The following is a 17,512-nucleotide window of genomic DNA, read 5'->3' on the forward strand; positions in this document are numbered from 1 at the left end:
GTGTATATTTTTAAAGTTTTAATTAGATTTGTATTCTTTTATCTTCCAATTTTAATATTTTCACTGTGTAACTTTTATCGTTTTATATCATTTTAAGAACATAAGTACATAAGAACAGCCCTGCTTCACACAGTGCGCCACCAGATGCCGCTGGAAGCCTACAGGCAGGAGTTGAGGGCATGCCCTCTTACAATTTTTGTAAACTGCTTTAGGGTTGTTTTAATGAAAGGCAGTATAAAGATTTAACAATTAAAAGAGATTAACAATAAATAAATTACTAGGAACCAGCATGGGTTTGTCAAGAACTAATCAAGTCATCCTAAACTTATTTCCTTTTAAAAGATATAGTTACTAATTTAGTAAATTATAGGAGTGCCGTAGACACAGTGGCATTAGAGCTCCATAATGCTGAGGCTGCTGCAGACTTCTGAAGCAGCCCCAATGCTGTTCAGAAGCATTTCTGCATTCACAGCAATTGGAAAACCTGTTGAAATGACTGCTTCTGAACAGCATTGGGGTTGCTTTAGAAGTCTTCAGGAATCCCTGGGTACAATATTATGGAGCTATATAATGCTGCTGGGCATCTTGTTAGCCAGTGTATCTTAATCTCAGCAAACTTTTTATCAGCTTTGGCAAATTTGTCAGCTACATCCATTTCCGGAGATAAACGACCTTAAAATATGCTGGTGTGCTGGTAACATCTAGATTTGTCTACTGCAATGCGATATACATTGGTCTGCCTTTCTACGTAGTTCAGAAACTGCAGTTAGTACAGAATGTAGCAGCCAGGTTGGTCTCTGGGATTGCCCGAAGAGATCATATTACACCCATTTTAAAAGAACTACACTGGCTGCCAGTAAGTTTCTGGGTGAAATATAAAGTGTTGCTCGTTACCTATAAAACCCTAAACTGCTTGGGTCTAAGGTATTTAATAGAACGCCTTCTTCTTAATCAACCCTACTGCCTATTAAGATCATCTGAGGAGGTTCAGTTGCGGTTGCCACTGGCTTGGTTGGTGGCAACCCCAAACCGGCTTTTTCTGGAGTTGCCCTGGGACTCTCGCATGTGCTTCCTACCTAATGAAATTAGAGTTCCCCCTTTTCTGAATGTTTTCAGAAGGACCTGAAAATATACCTGTTTAGCCAGGCTTTTAGTCTATAGTTTCATAGCTTCAGGTTTTAGAGTTTTTATTTGCATTTTAAAATTGTTTTAATTATTTTAGTTTTCATGGTTTTTAGATTGTGAACTGCCCAGGGACTCTTTTGTATGGGTCATAAGAAATAAATACATAATAAATAAAATCACCCATAATATTTTTGTGAACAAGATCGTAAAACACAGGCTATGTGATGGTACTGCTGTGAGTATCACAGTTAGTTAAGCAACCATACTCAGTTGAGTGCTCATTAATGGCTCCACGCCATCCTGGAGGGAGGGAGATATCGAGTGGAAGGCTACAGGGCCTGGGTCCTGGTCATTCACTATTTTAACAAATAACATGGAAGAGGGAATAGAAGGGATGCTGATCAAATCTTCAGTTGACACAGAGCTGGGAGGGGTGACTAATACCTTAGAAGAAAAATCAAGATTCAAAATTATCTGAACAGTCTCAAACACTGGACCAATAAGGTGAGTTCAACAGAGACCAGTGTAAAATCCTTCATGCAGATGAGGAAAATCAAATGCACACATATAAGATGGGGAAGAACTAACTTGGCAGCAGTACATGTGCAAATGATCTTGATGTCATAGAGGACAACAAGTTGAACATGAGCCAGCAGTGTGATGTCACTGCTAAAAGTGTTAATACAATCTTGGGCAGTGGTGGCGCCAGAAAAAATAAATAAGGGGTGCAAAGAAGGAGCAAAGGGTTTATGGGTGGGTGAGCTGGATCCCACATATTAGATTTCTGAAATGGAAATGGGGGAGAGGTGGGAGACAGACTACTCGTCTGAAGGGGTGCTTGCCCCCTTACCCCCTCTGGTGTCCCCCTTGGGCTGCATTAATAGAGGCATGGTGCCCAGGTCACAGGAAGTAATACTGTCGTTTGACTAGTCAAACAGTATCATCTGAACAGCTGACAGCCAACCCATTCAGGTCAGATACACGATATTCTGTGCTGGTCAGACCTCACTTTGAATACTGTGTCTAAATCTGGGCACCATTGATGAACTGGAGCTATTCAACATGGAAGAGTCTGCCTCATACTGTGGTGGGCTTTCCATTGTTAGAGGTTTTCAAACAGAGAGTGGGAAGCCAGCTGTCAGGGACGATGCAGTAGATTCCTGTCAGGGACTGAGCAGGGGACCTCCAGCTAATTTTAGCTCTAAAATTAAATGATTCTTGGTGCAATCAAAATGATAACACTGAGATTTTAATGGATCTGCTTTGTACATTGATGACTCTGTATAAATTTCACATACTATAACAACTGTAGCAATCTCTGCATGATAAGCAGTTGGTCTTGAAGGTGCTCATTAAAACATTATAGCATTCACCCCTTTGAAATCCCTGCCTGGGGACTCCAAGACTTATCTCTGTTTTTTTCTAATGACTTTAATGAACTTGTTTTAATAATTGTCTCCCAGTTTTATTTCATGCTGACACTAGTTTCCTCCTTTTCACTGTAAATGGGACATAACATCTACCACTTGCCCATAGCCATGCAGAATGGTAGGTTGACACTTTGGCCGCATTCACAAGTAACGTGGAACTGCAATCAAAAGGGCCCACGGTTCTGTGAGTGTTACACGCAAATGCGAGCAATTGAGGTAGGTGTGGCAATGAAACCGAGAGTTCAGATTTGGAACTCCAGTCTGAACCCTGTCGTTGTAGTTAAGTTTCACTGCCTCAACCCAAGTTTGGACGCACTCTGTGGTACATCTGAATGTGGAACTGCAGGCTGCATCCCCTGGAACGGGAGTTGAGAGATGAAGCTCCTCCATCAACTCCGGCATGATTGGCTATGCAGGCTGTCCTTCAGTTGAGAAGGAAGCCTGCACGGTCAGTTCCCCCTCCTGTCTACAGTCTCACTGACTTCAGAGAGGGAGCTCTCCCTATCATCCAAAGGTCAATGGGAGAGCAGGGGGCAGTGGGTGCGTGGAACTGAGCGTCCATTGGACCCACGATTCCACATTACATAAGAATGCGGCCTTTATGACACTTACCGATCAAAGTTTATTTCATTCATTCATTCATTCATTCATTTGATTTCTATACTGCCCTTCCAAAAAATGGCTCAGGGCGTTTTACATTAAAACAAAACTAAAATCAATTAACTATTAAAATCAAAAAGTATAAAAACAACATAACCTTTACAGTTTAAGAACAGTTTAAGGTCTTAAGGTTAACTGAACCATAGAGATTGAGTCAAATTAAGTGAGCCAGAGATATACAGCCCAGAGAAAATCATGCACACATTAGTCTCTCTGTAATAAATTCAACTCAAGTACTTACCTTTTTCTTCAAATCTCTGTTTCAGTGGACCAATCCTGTGCATATTTAACCAGAAGCAAGTACCAATGCATTCAATGAAAATTAGCATTTAGATTCACAGGTTAGTGGTCTTGAATGCTGTCCTCTGGATTCCACCCATTGATTTGGCCAGTTCTAAAAGCAAAAAGCCGCAAGATGAAAACAACATTTAAATGAGCAAGCTACATGAAGGCCAAATAAAGATGTGGTCAATATTTTCAGTATCCACCTGGGTGAATTTAGGGATGGCTTTCATCAACACACTGCATATTTAATGCAAACCTACCACCCAAGGTTGTTGTGAGGATAAAGCAGGGAGACGTGGGAGAACCCTGTATACCAGGTCAGAGAACCAGGTCAGGCTGTGCAAAGATTTGGCTTTGAAGCATTGTAGCCTAATCATCTGCACATCCTTCCTGGTCCGGTGGGGAGGTAGTGGCTCCCAGCATTTATCTCCACACTGTGCGCAGTACTAGGAGGAGCGTTAAAGAGATTTGGAGCTGCAGGAAGCCCCAGTGACAACTTCCAGGGCTTCCTGCAGGTGGTGCTGGGAAATGTAGTTCTTCCCAGCATGTGCTTCCTGTGCACCTTGGTGTGGAACTATGAAGACATCACTGGGATTTCATACAACTCTGAATAGCTTTAACAGCCTTTCCCTTTCCCATTGCAGTGTACAGGACTACAGTGCATGGAGGTAAGTTCTTGTTGCCTCCCTACAGGGCATAGGGGTGGTGTGGAGATGATTTGACAATGATTCTTCAAAACAGAATATTTCGCACAGCCGTACTCTCTGAATTCTTTGAAAGAAAGCCAGGATTAAAATATAATACTTATTCATTAATAACATGTATAGGGCACTTGTCCACCTGATATGGCCTATCAAAGCAGTTTACAATGGAAACAATCATAATAACAAATGGTTAAAGTGTTGGACTAGGACTGGGGAGACCTGAGTTCAAATCCCAATTCAGCTGTGAAAATCACTGGGTGACTCTGGGCCAGTCACTTATCTTTCAGTCTAATGACCTTACAGGGTTGTTGTGAGGATAAACATAACCAGGTACACTACTCCAGACTCCTTGGAAGAAGAGTGGGATATAAATGTAAAAATAAATAAAATTAAAAATAAATAAGCAATAAATAGCTGTAGCAGCAGCTGCAAATCTCTCTCTCTCTCTCTCTCTCTCTCTCTCTCTCTCTCTCTCTCTCTCTCTCTCATACACACACACATACCTAAGCCATTTTTTAATGGATCTGCACCACATTTGGAGGGGTATTGTCTCTTGTTACCTACAGTCTAAGAGGTTATCTACAAGAGGTAACAAGATTATTACAAGAGGAAACAAGATAGTTGATGTCTGCAAATGGTCCAGCAGATTTGACAGATGGTTTTAATTTTATGACCAACAAAATGTTCAGGGCTTATAATGGCAGAATGTTGAAAAAACTCCTCATCTTAACTACAGTATACTGGCACTACTGTGCCAGGATAATACATAGCCAATTAAAACTAAGCTTAGGTCAAACATTGCGTTACACTGTGGAACATGTAAGCCACTTACAAAACATATTTCTGGTTGCACTCAGTGGGATTTACTTCTGAGTAAAGACACTTAAGATTGTGCAGTCTGATGTAATTCTAATGTTGGAGTCCAGGATTTCTGATTTCCTTAATAAGGAATCCGTCACAACTCAATTTATTTGTGACTATTATATAACTGCAGGACTTTAATCTTCACATGGTTCTCCAACCTGCCAACATGCATTTGGTGCAAATTTGGTGTCAGTCATCTCTTGAAATGCTCCAGATGCCACTGTGAAAAATTAGTTTCAGGGTCTCTTTGTTTTGTTGCTTGAAAACCAATTGATTCTGCTCTCCAGCAGAACTGGATTTCACTTTGCTCCTTACAACAAGAACACAACTGCTTCTGTTCAACACAGGCTTCTGCACCCTGAAGCCTGTGAGACAGCATGGAATAACCATAGCCAAAGCAGCCATACGCCATGCAGGAATGAAAAATAAAACAATCTCACTCTCACCCAGTCGAGCTGTGTGTTGAAAATTGGTTTAGATTTTAATTAAATTCAATAGAGACCCGAAGGCATAATAACTAATTTACGTCAAAGGCTCTTTTAGATCAAAAGTGTAAACAAAGCAGCTTGTTCTGCACACTCAAAGGTGCATTTACAAATATTTTTTTTACTTTAATCACTTCAGATGCCTTCAAGGACTCACTGGAAACTTAACACTGGTTCTTTCAGACCCAAACGCTGAGCCTTTCCACCAGCTGTTTTCAGGAGTGGAAGCTCTGGCATGTACATGCATGAGTCACTTGCACATCCTTTGCTTTGGACATCTGAAGCTGTGAATTGCTCTTTCTGTACAGACCAAGTTCCATAAATAAGAATGAAACTGCTTTTCGGGCCCCACATTATACTTTCTTCTTTCTTGGCCACATGTACATAACTAATGGTGCAATCCAACCAATGCCAATGGTCAGCTTCAAAATATTTCTGGTCACGGGTGCAAGGTCTAGTAATTAGTGGTCAACATTCAGAGCAAAGAAACACTGGTGCCATGGGAGGAGCAGCCTAGCAACACTTCCAGATTAATTGCACCAGTGCACCAGGGAAGGGCAGTTTTTGAACAACCTCTCCATCTCCTGGAAGTCCGGTGTGCCACTCAACAATATGTCCCTGAGGGTTGTGCAGCTCTTGGGGGGAAATCTGAAGGTGGCACAGAGGGCTTCTTGGGGAAGGGGCGGTAGTAAAAAATTGCCCCTTCCCACTGCATCGGTGCAGTTAGTTGGGAAGTTCTGTTAGGCTGCTCTCTCACTGCACTGGTGCATCCTTGCTCTGAATGTCAGCCTACATTCTTTGTGCCCATTCAGAGCATGCAATGACTTTATATGTATCTGGCGCAAAAAAGCTGTTCTGTGAAAGCAAAAATTTGCACCTAACAGGGAACCGGATTTCCAGGGACTTGAGGTTTCCTTACTGTTACGTCTGAAGGCATGCAACTCCGGAGTTTTTTCTCTGAATACTCCAGTTTGAACCCTCAGTTTGTAGTGTGTTTCATTGCTCAAAACCGAGGGTCTGCGGAGCCTCCGTTCCACCCAAATACAGCCCTGGAAGCTGCATTTGGCTGTACTGGAGTTGCTCCTCCCTCTCTCCCTCCATGAGTGGCTGTGTGGGCTGTCCTTCAAGCAAGAAGGAAGCCCACACAGCCAGTTTCCCCTCCTCTTTGCAGTCTTGCTGACTGCAGAGAGGATGCTCTCCTTGTCATCTGAATGCGGACAATAGAGCGGGGGTGGGGGAGAGCGGGACCGTGGGTACATTGGACCCACGGTTCTGCGTGACGTGTGAATGTAGCCTAAAATGTAGCCTTTTTAGATTGTGAGCCCTTTGGGGACAGGGAGCCATCTTATTTATTTGTTATTTCTTTGTGTATACCACCCTGAGCCATTTTTGGAAGGGTGGTATAGAAATTGAATAAATAATAACAATAATTTAAAAAGTAAAACACATAGCAATATAGATCCAGAAGACTAACTGCCAATTGAGCATCCTGATACAATTATTACTCTTTTTCGGTGACAAATCTCATCATTTAAGACTTAACTCTAGGCATGGCCCATCCTCTTCTGTGTACTTCCTCCCTTCCTCCCTGTCACTGGCTGGCCTTCAGCTTGTAGAATTTAGGACTGAGCACATAACACTGAGGAGAGGCCTTTCCATATCTCCCAGGTTTAGCCTCAGCTACCCTATTACACTCCAGGCTTGTGCATGCAAGTTACTGATGCTCTGAGCATGTGTGACCAGTGTGTGTGGCCTTGGGCAGAAGCAGGATGATTAGCTCTACATATGGGAGGTGTGCCTGAGCCTCCAAATACAAATAATGGCCAGGTACATGGCATTGCACCTGACATTAAGTGTTCCCAGCAAAGAGGGAGGTATTCAAGGGTTCTTCTGTGGCTTATAGCTCCAGACGTTGCTGAACTACAACTTTCACCATCCCCAGCTACAATAAATTTTAGCTGGGAATGATGGGAGTTGTAGTTCAGCAACATCTGGAGGCCCCCGCATTGGGAACAACTGCTTTATAGAAAAGGTTCCTCCTATGCATGTGCCACATAAACGACCTTCACAGGAGAGAATAGATCATGCCCTTTCTTTGTCTTGCAGTTGTTTCCTTTTAGGACCTGATGTCAACCCAGATCTTCACTCCACTCAATAATGCTAAGATGCAGGCTTTGCGTTGTCCCACCCCAACTTTGTTTCATTGCCTGCCTCTAATGGGTATTGCGTTGTGGGAAACCCTGTCCTTGATGATGACATCTCATGGTTCTTATTTAATTAATTGCTATTTGGGGAGATGCGAGGAGAGACGTGGGTTGGCAGCAGCCACACAGTCCTCATAATGTGTAATCTGGCACATCATGCAAAATAACAATACAATGATACATAATACAAAAAAGGCCCTTTAAACAATGAAAACAGATCGATTCCCCGTATCTCCAGCCTGACAATGCCTTGCTCTGGCTTATATACTGTGCAAGCGAACTTGGATGGCTGAAGGAGTGCCCGCCATGCACTCTTGCCCGTGTGTAAGCATTGCCGATAGGACTGGGCTTCAGGGCAGCAGCACTTGCCATTGGCACTCTGTGCACACAGTTGTGCAGCAAGACACCCATTGGAAATAATGGGTGCTATGTCATGGAATTGCATGCATGGGGCACTTATATGCCCTGCTGCCCTACGGTGCAGCTCCATGGGCTGTGCTCACACGTATGCAAGAGTGTGGACGGTACTCCAGCTGCCCACGTTCCCTTGCACAGTATATAAGCCTCTGTTTTTCCCCTTGTTATGACTTGATTGGTTGACATTGATTGATAACCAACCACCAAGTAGGTCTCCATATACTGGAAGTCACATCTGTCTATATTTAGACAGGAGCTTATGTTCCACTTACACCACAACTCCTAAAACAGGATACTGTCTGGATTAGACCCAAATGGAACATAGCATACTCTCAGTCAGGCATCTGAAGCTGGTGAAGATCCATAAGAAGATTTTCTTCTCTTCTCCTAATGTTAGGTTGCAGTTTGTCTGCAGCTTGAAACACTGAGGTTGAGAGCATTCTAAAGTGGGCTGCATGGTGGAGTTTCTGAGATAAAGATGCAGCAGCAGCAAAACGCAAACAGGCACACAAGCCAGTTGCTTCATATTATTAGCATTCAGTCACCCCTGAATCAAATGCCAAGTTCTCCAGTGTTGAGTCAGACCACTGAAATTAGAATTAGACAAAAGTGGTGCTTACATAACCATGTAATGTACAAAGAATGTGACAGAGCATGCTAAGAATCTGTTGCATTCAGAGTTGTCAATGAGAGGATACTTCTGAGGAAACGTCACACTCAGAGAAGTAGGTCCCATTCGTCATGTTTCCATAATTAGCAGTGAAGCCCTATAATCCTAAACACATTTGTTAGGAAGTCCTATTGAGCTCAGTGGGACTTACTTCTGAGTAAACATGTTTATTACTCCTATTTAGGATTGCAGTGTTAGGGCAGGATTTAAAAAAAAGTATGCTGATTGGCCAGAGAATGGGGGATGAGGTTTGTAACCATTTATTCACTCTGGTACTTAATGTCTCCAGCACTTGATCTGACACTCTCTTTAGAGAGGCTTCTCCTGTAAGGCCTTCTTGTGTCCTAGTCCACAGATAGAGGGGTGGACCTTCTATTAGGCAGGGTGAGGCAGTCGCCTTGGGTGCAGGCACAAGGAGGGGTGCAAGAGGCAGCAAATGCTGCCCCATGCCTCCATGAGTGCGACCCCATGGACAGCCCTTCTTCACCCCACTAAGGTAAGGTAAAGTGTGCCGTCAAGTCAATTTTGACTCCTGGTGCCCACAGAGCCCTGTGGTTGTCTTTGGTAGAATACAGGAGGGGTTCACCATTGCCTCCTCCCACGCAGTATGAGGTGATGCCTTTTCAGCATCTTCCTACTGTATATCACCGCTGCCTGATAGAGTACCAGCGGGGATTTGAACCAGCAACCTTCTGCTTGTTAGTTAAGCATTTCCCTACTAGGCATGCTGTTAATTTCCTCCTCCTTGCCCAACACACCTTTTCTTTCTCTTCTTCGCCACCCTCCTTTGACAATAGCTAGGAACACCACTGCCTTCCTTTTAAGTCAGCAGACACCAGGGAGGCAGTGGATGCTCTCAACTGTGGTTTGGAGGCTGTTCTGGGCTGGATGGGGGTAAACAAGCCGAAACTTAATCCGGATAAGATGGAAGTGCTCAGGGTTGGTAAAACTGATCATCCAAGCAGCAAGGTAAATCTGGTCTTGGACAGGCTCACACTCCCACTGAAAGACAAAGTCTGCAGCTTGGGAGTGTTTCTCAACCTGACGTTGTCATTGAAGACACAGTGGAGGCGGTGTGCAGAGGTGCTTTTTACCAGCTACAGCTTGTATGCCAGCTGCAACCCTATTCGGAGAAGTCGGACCTGACCTCAGTCACCCATGCTTTGGTAACATCCATATTGGACTACTGCAATGCACTCTACGTGGGGCTGCCCTTGAAGGTGGTTCAGAAGCTTCAGCTGCTCCAGAACTTTGCTACAAGGATGCTCATGAGTGCAAGTCACTTCATGAGTGTTACATCCATTCTGCGGCAGCTCCACTGGTTACCAGTCCTCTTCTGGAATAGATTCAAGGAGCGGGTCTTGACCTTTAAAGCCCTAAATGGCTTGGGACCAGAGTACTTGTCAGACCAGATCTGCCCATGTGAACCTACCAGGGTCCTTCACTTGGCATCTCAGGCCCTGCCACTAACAGAGATCTGGTTGGCGTGGACTAGAGACAGGGCCTTTTTGGTTGTGGCCCTTCAGCTTTGGAACACCCTCCTGGAAGAGCTTTACCATGCTCCCTCCCTCTGGGTTGTTTGTTTTTTAAACAAAGACACATCTATTAAAAGAGGCTTTTTAATGTTTATCTCCAGCTTATAGCTGGTAGTTTCTTAAAATTTTCTAGTTCTTAGTTTGTAGCTTTCTATTAATAATTTTTAATTTGAAACACTTTAAAAATTTGTAATTTTAAATGTGGTCTTCGCTTGGTCTTTTAATTTGTTTAACGCCATTAATTTTTTGCCTATATTGTATCTGTTTTATTAATGTTGTGAACCACCCTGAGCAGGAGTGTACAGGAGGGGGAGGGTATAAATATTTCAAACCAACCACTAGCTAGGGTGCTCACGCCACGTGCCACCTCCACTGCCTCAGCAGCATAGCCTGGGAATGCCCACCGATCGATGCGGGGAGGGTGTCATAGTGCCTTTCATCTCCTGCAGCCAAATGTTTGAACCACCCCTGCACATATATGCCATTACTTACTACATATTTTGGGCTTACCAACTGTGGGAGAAAGTGGAGAGGGAGCTAAAACTGCCTCTGGAGAGACTGTTCAGACGCAGCGGTGTGCAGGCTGTGGCTGCTCATTTTTCCGACAGGAGCAGGCAACGGAGGGGCTAGAACTCCAGTCTTGGCATGATTGCACTGGCTGCTTATTTGCTTCTGGGTAACGTTGAAAGTGCTTTTGAAAATTTTAAATCCCTGAATGTCAGGGCCCTGCATGCCTGTTCGATACATTTCTCCCTGCCCTGTAGCCAGGATTCATGTATAAAGTAACCTTTCCTAAATCAGCTTTCTTTGGCCAGAACGTGCTGTCCCAGGATAGAAGCCAGACATAGTGACTGAATTTGGCAACTAGCAATCATCATGATCTAGCAAGAAGGAAGAATGGGTTTGTGGTTAGGACACAGGACAGGGTATCTGGGTTCCGGCTTTGCTCTCGAGCAGATTGTGTGCCTGGCTTTGGGCCTCTTCCTCCACTTGCATTTCCCCCCCTTAAGCATTGCTTGATCATAATGAAGCTCAGTGTATTCTTTTTAAGAGTGCTCTGTGTTTAGTCATAACATACAAAGCAGTAGCAGGACACAAAAGGTTTGTCCATAGTCACTTTTTTTCCTTTGTTGCTATGTGTAATTGTTTTCGTGCCATAGCAATTAAAAAGGAGACATGCTGATTTCCAGGGCTTTTCTTTTAGAAACCTCTGTGTAGACAATGATGTGCACTAGAGTGCCATCTGGTGGGTCTTTGGTATCATGTACATATTGGCTACAATTTATGTTCTAAACCTGAGCTGTGTTTGTTAAGCAGGAGCCAACCAACATTTGGTAAATGTTGACATTAATATATGAATTCCCACATGAATTTTGTGCAGCTCTGAAAGCAGACATATTTCACAACTTGTAGAATCAGATCTAGTTGCTGTCAATGTTTAATACTATATTATCACAAGTGTGATTATATGCCAGCAGCCACTTACACAAGAAACTGCTTGCAAAAGCAGTTTGCACATCTAAACACTGCGATGTCAGAGCCACGAACTCATGTGAGACTGCATTTTCCTCATGAAAAGAGAATTTGCAACTTGCCATGTGTAATGTGTAAAAATTTCCATTAACCCAAGACAGACATTTCACTACTTTACAGTAAGCAGAAGACTTGGTTAACTAAGAAGTATAAGAATACAGTGCCCTCTGGAGTTGATTTTTAAATAGAACGCTCAACTTTCTGTGTGTTATGTTTCCCCACTTAATTTTGCAACATCCCCCTTAAATGTTGTCCTGACCATTTCAACTTTCTGTTATGTCTGTTAAGACGGGTAAGCTAGAGTGCTTGGTTGCTAATGAAAAGATAATGGAAACCTCGTGGAATGTTGAGAACCAGTGGAACACTTATTCCTCCACACAGTCAGTATGGGTGACAATATGAAGACTGGAAGGAAATGTATTACTAGGAACATGCTATTGGCCTCCAGATCAAAATGCTGAGAGTGGCCTGGAGTTGGAGCAGCAAATCAGAGAGGAGTCAAAGAGAGACAGAGCTGTAATAATGGGTGATTTCAATTACCCTAACATAGACTGGGCAAATTCACGTTTGATTGACAGGCCAAATTTCTAGACATACTAAATGACTGTGCCATAGAACAGTTAGTCGCAGAACCAACCAGAGAGAATAATAATGAGTGGATTTAATAATGAGTGGTGCCCAAGACCTGGTGTGAGATGTCAGAACTGCAGAACCATTGGGGAATAACAACCATAGGGTGATCCAATTCAGCTTATATACAAGTGGAGCACTGCCAGGCAAGTCCAACAGAGATGCTTTGGACTTCAGAAGAGGAAACTTCTCAAAAATAAGGGGACTACTAAAAAGGAAGCCGGAAGGGGAAATCAGGAGTGTCAAATCACTTCAGAAATTATGGTACTTATTCAAAACCACAATAATAGAAGCTCAGTTATAATATATACCAACAAGGAGGAAAGGTACCGCCAAATTCAGGAGAATGCCAGAGTGGCTAACAAGTAGAGTCAGGGAAGATGTAAAAGGGAAGAAGACTTCCTTCAGAAAACGGAAGTCCTGCCCAAATGAAGAGAGCAGAAAGGAGCATAAACAACAGAAATGCAAGGAGACAATAAGGGATGCAAAGAGAGAGTTTGAGGAGCATATAGCTGGAATTATCAGGGAGAATAACAAAAACTTGTTTAAATATATCAGAAGCAGAAAACCTGCCAGGGAGGCAGTAGGAACCTTAGATGATGCCGACATGAAAAGAGTTATTAAGGAGGATAAGGAGATTGCAGAGAAGCTGAATGAGTTCTTTGCATCAATCTTCACAGCAGAGGATACTGATCATATACCCTCTCTGGAATTGAGCTTTTCAGGTTTAGCGGCTGAAGAACTAGGCCAATGTGAGGTGACAAGGGAAGATGTTCTAAGCTGTCTTGAAAACTAAAAGTTAACAAATCACCAAGGCCAGATGGCATCCACCCAAGAGTTCTGAAGGAACTCAAATATGAAATTGCCAATCTCCTAGCAAAAATATGTAATTTGTCCCTACAATCATGCTCTGTACCAGAGGACTGGAAAGTAGCCAGTGTAACTTCTATTTACAAAAAGTGATCCAGGGAAATTACAGGCCAGTCAGCTTAACTTCGGTGCCAGGTAAATTGATGGAAAGAATACTTAAGGTCAAAATTTTAAAACATACAGAAGAACAGGCCTTGTTGAAGGAGCACCAACATGGCTTCTCCAAGGACAAGTCCTGCCTCACTAACCTTTAGGAGTTCTTTGAGAGTGTCAACAGGCATGTGGATAAAGGTGATCTGGTTGACATAGTATACTTGGACTTCCAAAAAGCTTTTGATAAAGTTCACCACCAAAGGCTCTTGAGTCAACTTAGCAGTTATGGGATAAGGGAACAGGTTCATGTGTGGATCAGTAACTGGTTGAAGGACAGGAAACAGAGAGTAGGAATAAATGGACAGTTTTCACAATGAAGAGAAGTAAGAAGTGGGGTCCCCCGGGGATCAGTACTGGGACCAGTGCTGTTTAACTTGTTCATAAATGATCTAGACATTGGGGTAAGCAACGAAGTGGCCAAATTTGCAGATCACACTAAACTATTTAGGGTACTAAAATCCAAAACAGATTGTGAGGAGCTCCAAAAGGATCTCTCCAAATTGGCTGAGTGGATGACAAAATGGCAGATGCGGTTCAATGTTAGGAAGTGTAAAGTGTTGCATATTGGAACAACGCACCACAACTTCACATATATATTGATGGGGTCTGAGCTGTCTGTGACTGACCAGGAGAGGGAACTTGGAGCCGTGGTGGACAGCTCATTGAAAGTGTTGACTCAGTGTGTGGCAGCTGCGAAAAAGGCAAATTCCATGCTAGGGTTCATTAGGAAGGGGATTGAAAATAAAAATGCTAATATTATAATGCCCTTATACAAATCTATGGTGTGTTCACATTTGGAGAACTGCGTACAGTTCTAGTCACTTTATCTTAAGAAGGACATTGTAGAACTGGAAAAGGTGCAGAAGAGGGCAACCAAGATGATCAGGGGCCTGGAGTACCTTCCTTATGAGTCAAGGCTACAGCATACCGGCCTTTTTATTTGGAAGACAGACGACTATGGGGAGAAATGTTAGAGGTGTATAATATTATGCATAGAGTAGCGAGAGTGGACAGAGAGAAATTTGTCTCTGTCTCTCACATCACTAGAACCAGGGGTCATCCCATGAAACTGAAGGCTGGGAAATTTAGGACCAACCAAAGGAAGTACTTTTTCACACAACACATAATTAATCTATGGAATTCCCTGCCATGGGATATGGTGATGGCTACTAGCTTGCATGGCTTTAAAAAGGGCTTAGACAGAGAACAGGTCTATCAATGGGTAGTAGCTTAGAGTGCGTACAAACAGTACATGCCGAACTTGTTCACCTCAAACCGGGGCTGGTTCAGAGGTTCGATCACAGACCGACCCAAATAAGGCCTGGTTCGAATGAACTGGTTTGGCATAGGAAAGGGCAGCAAGGCGGGGGCAGCGAGAAAAGTAAAAAGCTGCTTACTTTACTTACTTAATTTACTTACTCATATTCTGGTTTCTCTTCAGATCGTATAAAAGCTTACTTACAAACAGGCATGGAGCCTGACCACCAGTGGCCTGTGTGTGGCTGTGGCGGAGGCCCAGCTCACCCTGCCCCCCGCGTCTGACGTCAGACACGGGGGATGTGGTCTGGCTCCTGAACGGAGCCTTGAGGTGTGGCCAGGAGCGGCTCTTCCCTGCCTTTAAGGCAGGGATGAGCTGCTCCTGGCTGTGCTGCAAACGCTGCGCCGGCCATTTAACTCCTGAAGGATGCTGAACTCCCTAGATGCTGAAAAACAAAATTTAACTCGCTTCAGGAGTTAAATGGCCGGCGCTGTGTTCGCGGCGCGGCCAGGAGAGGCTTTCCCCTTCCCGGCTCTTCCCTGCCGCGCGGCCCCCTTTGGGAACTAAACTAAGGCTGGCGCTGCGTTCGCGGCACAGCCAGAAGCGGCTCTTCCCTACCTTTAAGGCAGGGAAGAGCCACTCGTGGCTGTGCCATGAACACAGCGCTGGCCATTTAACTCCTGAAGGGAGTTAAATTTTGTTTTTCAGCATCTAGGGCATGTCGTATACTTGTCTAGTCAATTTGTTGTAGTAGTAGTAGTACTTTATTACAGCCAACGGCCACTCAATACAACAAAATAACACACACAACACTACATGACACTTCAGAAACATCAAAAGAAACTGCAATAGAAACAGTACAGTAAGAGTATCATACATGAAGAATTTTGTCTAGATAAAATCTGTTCACCCTCCTACTATACTATGCCCGCATCTAACCTCTCAGCATGTCTTCTGCGGAGTTTACTTGCAATACAAAGAAACTTGGCTACTTTTGTCGAGATGAAATCATCCAAGTCTGCAAGTAAAAACTCCACTTTCTCCTGACCTGAGGTCAATCTACGACCTCTTAAAAGGGGGAAAATTAGTTCTGTTCTTAGCTCCTTATAGAACCAACAATTCAACAACACATGTTCGGTAGATTCAACCTCTCCTACACGACACGGGCACAATCTCTGGAGATAAGGGATTTTCAGAAATCGCCCTTTCAAGACGGCTGAAGGAAGGGCATTGAAAGTCAATTTGAGGAACAATGATAGTCCGTGATGCATGTATGATTGGTATAAATGCCTTTATTGTATTACCTTGCTGGCCACTGACTGTGATAAAGATTGACTTGACGACTACCAGTTGCAGGGGAGCAACAGCAAGAGAGCGGCAAGCCCTCACCTCTTGCCTGTGGGCTTCTCAGAGGCATCTGTTGGGCTACTGTGTGACTCAGGGTGCTGGACTGGATGGGCTTTGGGCCTGATCCAGCAGAGCTGTTCTTATGTTCAACCTCGATTCAAAAGAGAAAAACGTGAAACTGCTCTATCTAAGCCATTTCCCAAGAATCTTCACTAGTGAATGTGTGATCATGGCCAGGCAGATCGGACAAATTGTTTGGATGTGATAAGCAATAGAGTGTTCAGGGCTTATAATGGTGGAATGTTGAGAACACTCTACATCTTAATAGAAAGAGGATCAGGCTGTAAAACATCAAGTACACTAATTTGGAAATAAGTTCTAATGAAATTTATGGCATTTCAAACAAACATTTTTGGGCTGTCTCTTTGTATCTTTGTCACAAGGTAATGAGGTTATCTGAGGATGAATTTGCTCAATATTGAGTCACCGTGTTAATTATCACCACTAGATGGAGCTCCACACACTAAGTGTGTTGGAAAAAGAGAATGTATGCTAGTAAAAGGTGTCTTTTGCTTCACTATTACAATAAATCTGAAAATGTTGTGCTGAGATGGCCCAAGATCTCTGGGTGCCTGAAATGGGGCACCAAACGCCACTCCTTCATCCCTGTCCCCTGCTCCCTCTTACCTGGTGGTGCAGCAGAGATCTGTTGTGCCCACACAGGAGGCAAGCAAGTAACACTCCTCCTGCTACTCCTCCTCTGCAAAATTCTGGAAAAAAGGAGGGAAGGGAGTGCCAGAGGAAGTGAAGGGGAGGAGAGGAGAGGAGAGGGAGGAGAGGAGAGGAGAGTATTGAACTAGAGGTGGGGTTCCTAACCTGTGGAACTCCAGACAAATTCATGGAGGACAGTTCTATCAATGGTAGCATTGCCAACTGTCCCTCATTATGCAGGATGTCCCTCATTTCAGGAATGAAATATTGGTCCCTATAGGGACAGCATTTGTCCCTCATTTATTCAATAGCATATAATTCAATTACATATAAATCAATGATACTCAGGCTCTTGATTACCACGGCATACACCTCCCACCCTACCACCCCCGTCAGCCCCCACAAACTTGTATCCCTCATTCTGGCAATGAAATGTTGGCAACACTAATCAATGGCTACTAATGTTAGGGCTACAGACCACCTCCAGCCTCAGAGGCAAGATGATGATGATGATGATGAATTCCATTTCTATACCGCCCTTCCAAAAATGGCTCAGGGCAGTTTACACAAAGAAATAACAAACAAATAAGATGGAGCCCTGTCCTCAAAGGGCTCACATTCTAAAAAGAAA

The 17,512-nt window shown here is 43.6% G+C and overlaps 1 long non-coding RNA gene across 1 annotated transcript in view; it reads right to left on the minus strand.

Annotated features, from left to right (window-relative positions):
* The window catches only part of LOC128344067 (uncharacterized), a 30,621-nt gene extending 26,673 nt beyond the window's left edge, over nt 1–3,948 (minus strand). The window contains exons 1-2 of the long non-coding RNA XR_008315656.1: nt 3,761–3,948; nt 3,457–3,609 (exon numbers count right to left, since the gene is read on the minus strand). This is a non-coding gene — a long non-coding RNA (uncharacterized LOC128344067). The remainder of the gene's footprint in view (nt 1–3,456; nt 3,610–3,760) is intronic.
* Nucleotides 3,949–17,512: the final 13,564 nt, after the last annotated feature.

Source organism: Hemicordylus capensis, chromosome 2 (genome assembly GCF_027244095.1).
Source record: "Hemicordylus capensis ecotype Gifberg chromosome 2, rHemCap1.1.pri, whole genome shotgun sequence".
Lineage (NCBI taxonomy): Eukaryota > Metazoa > Chordata > Lepidosauria > Squamata > Cordylidae > Hemicordylus > Hemicordylus capensis.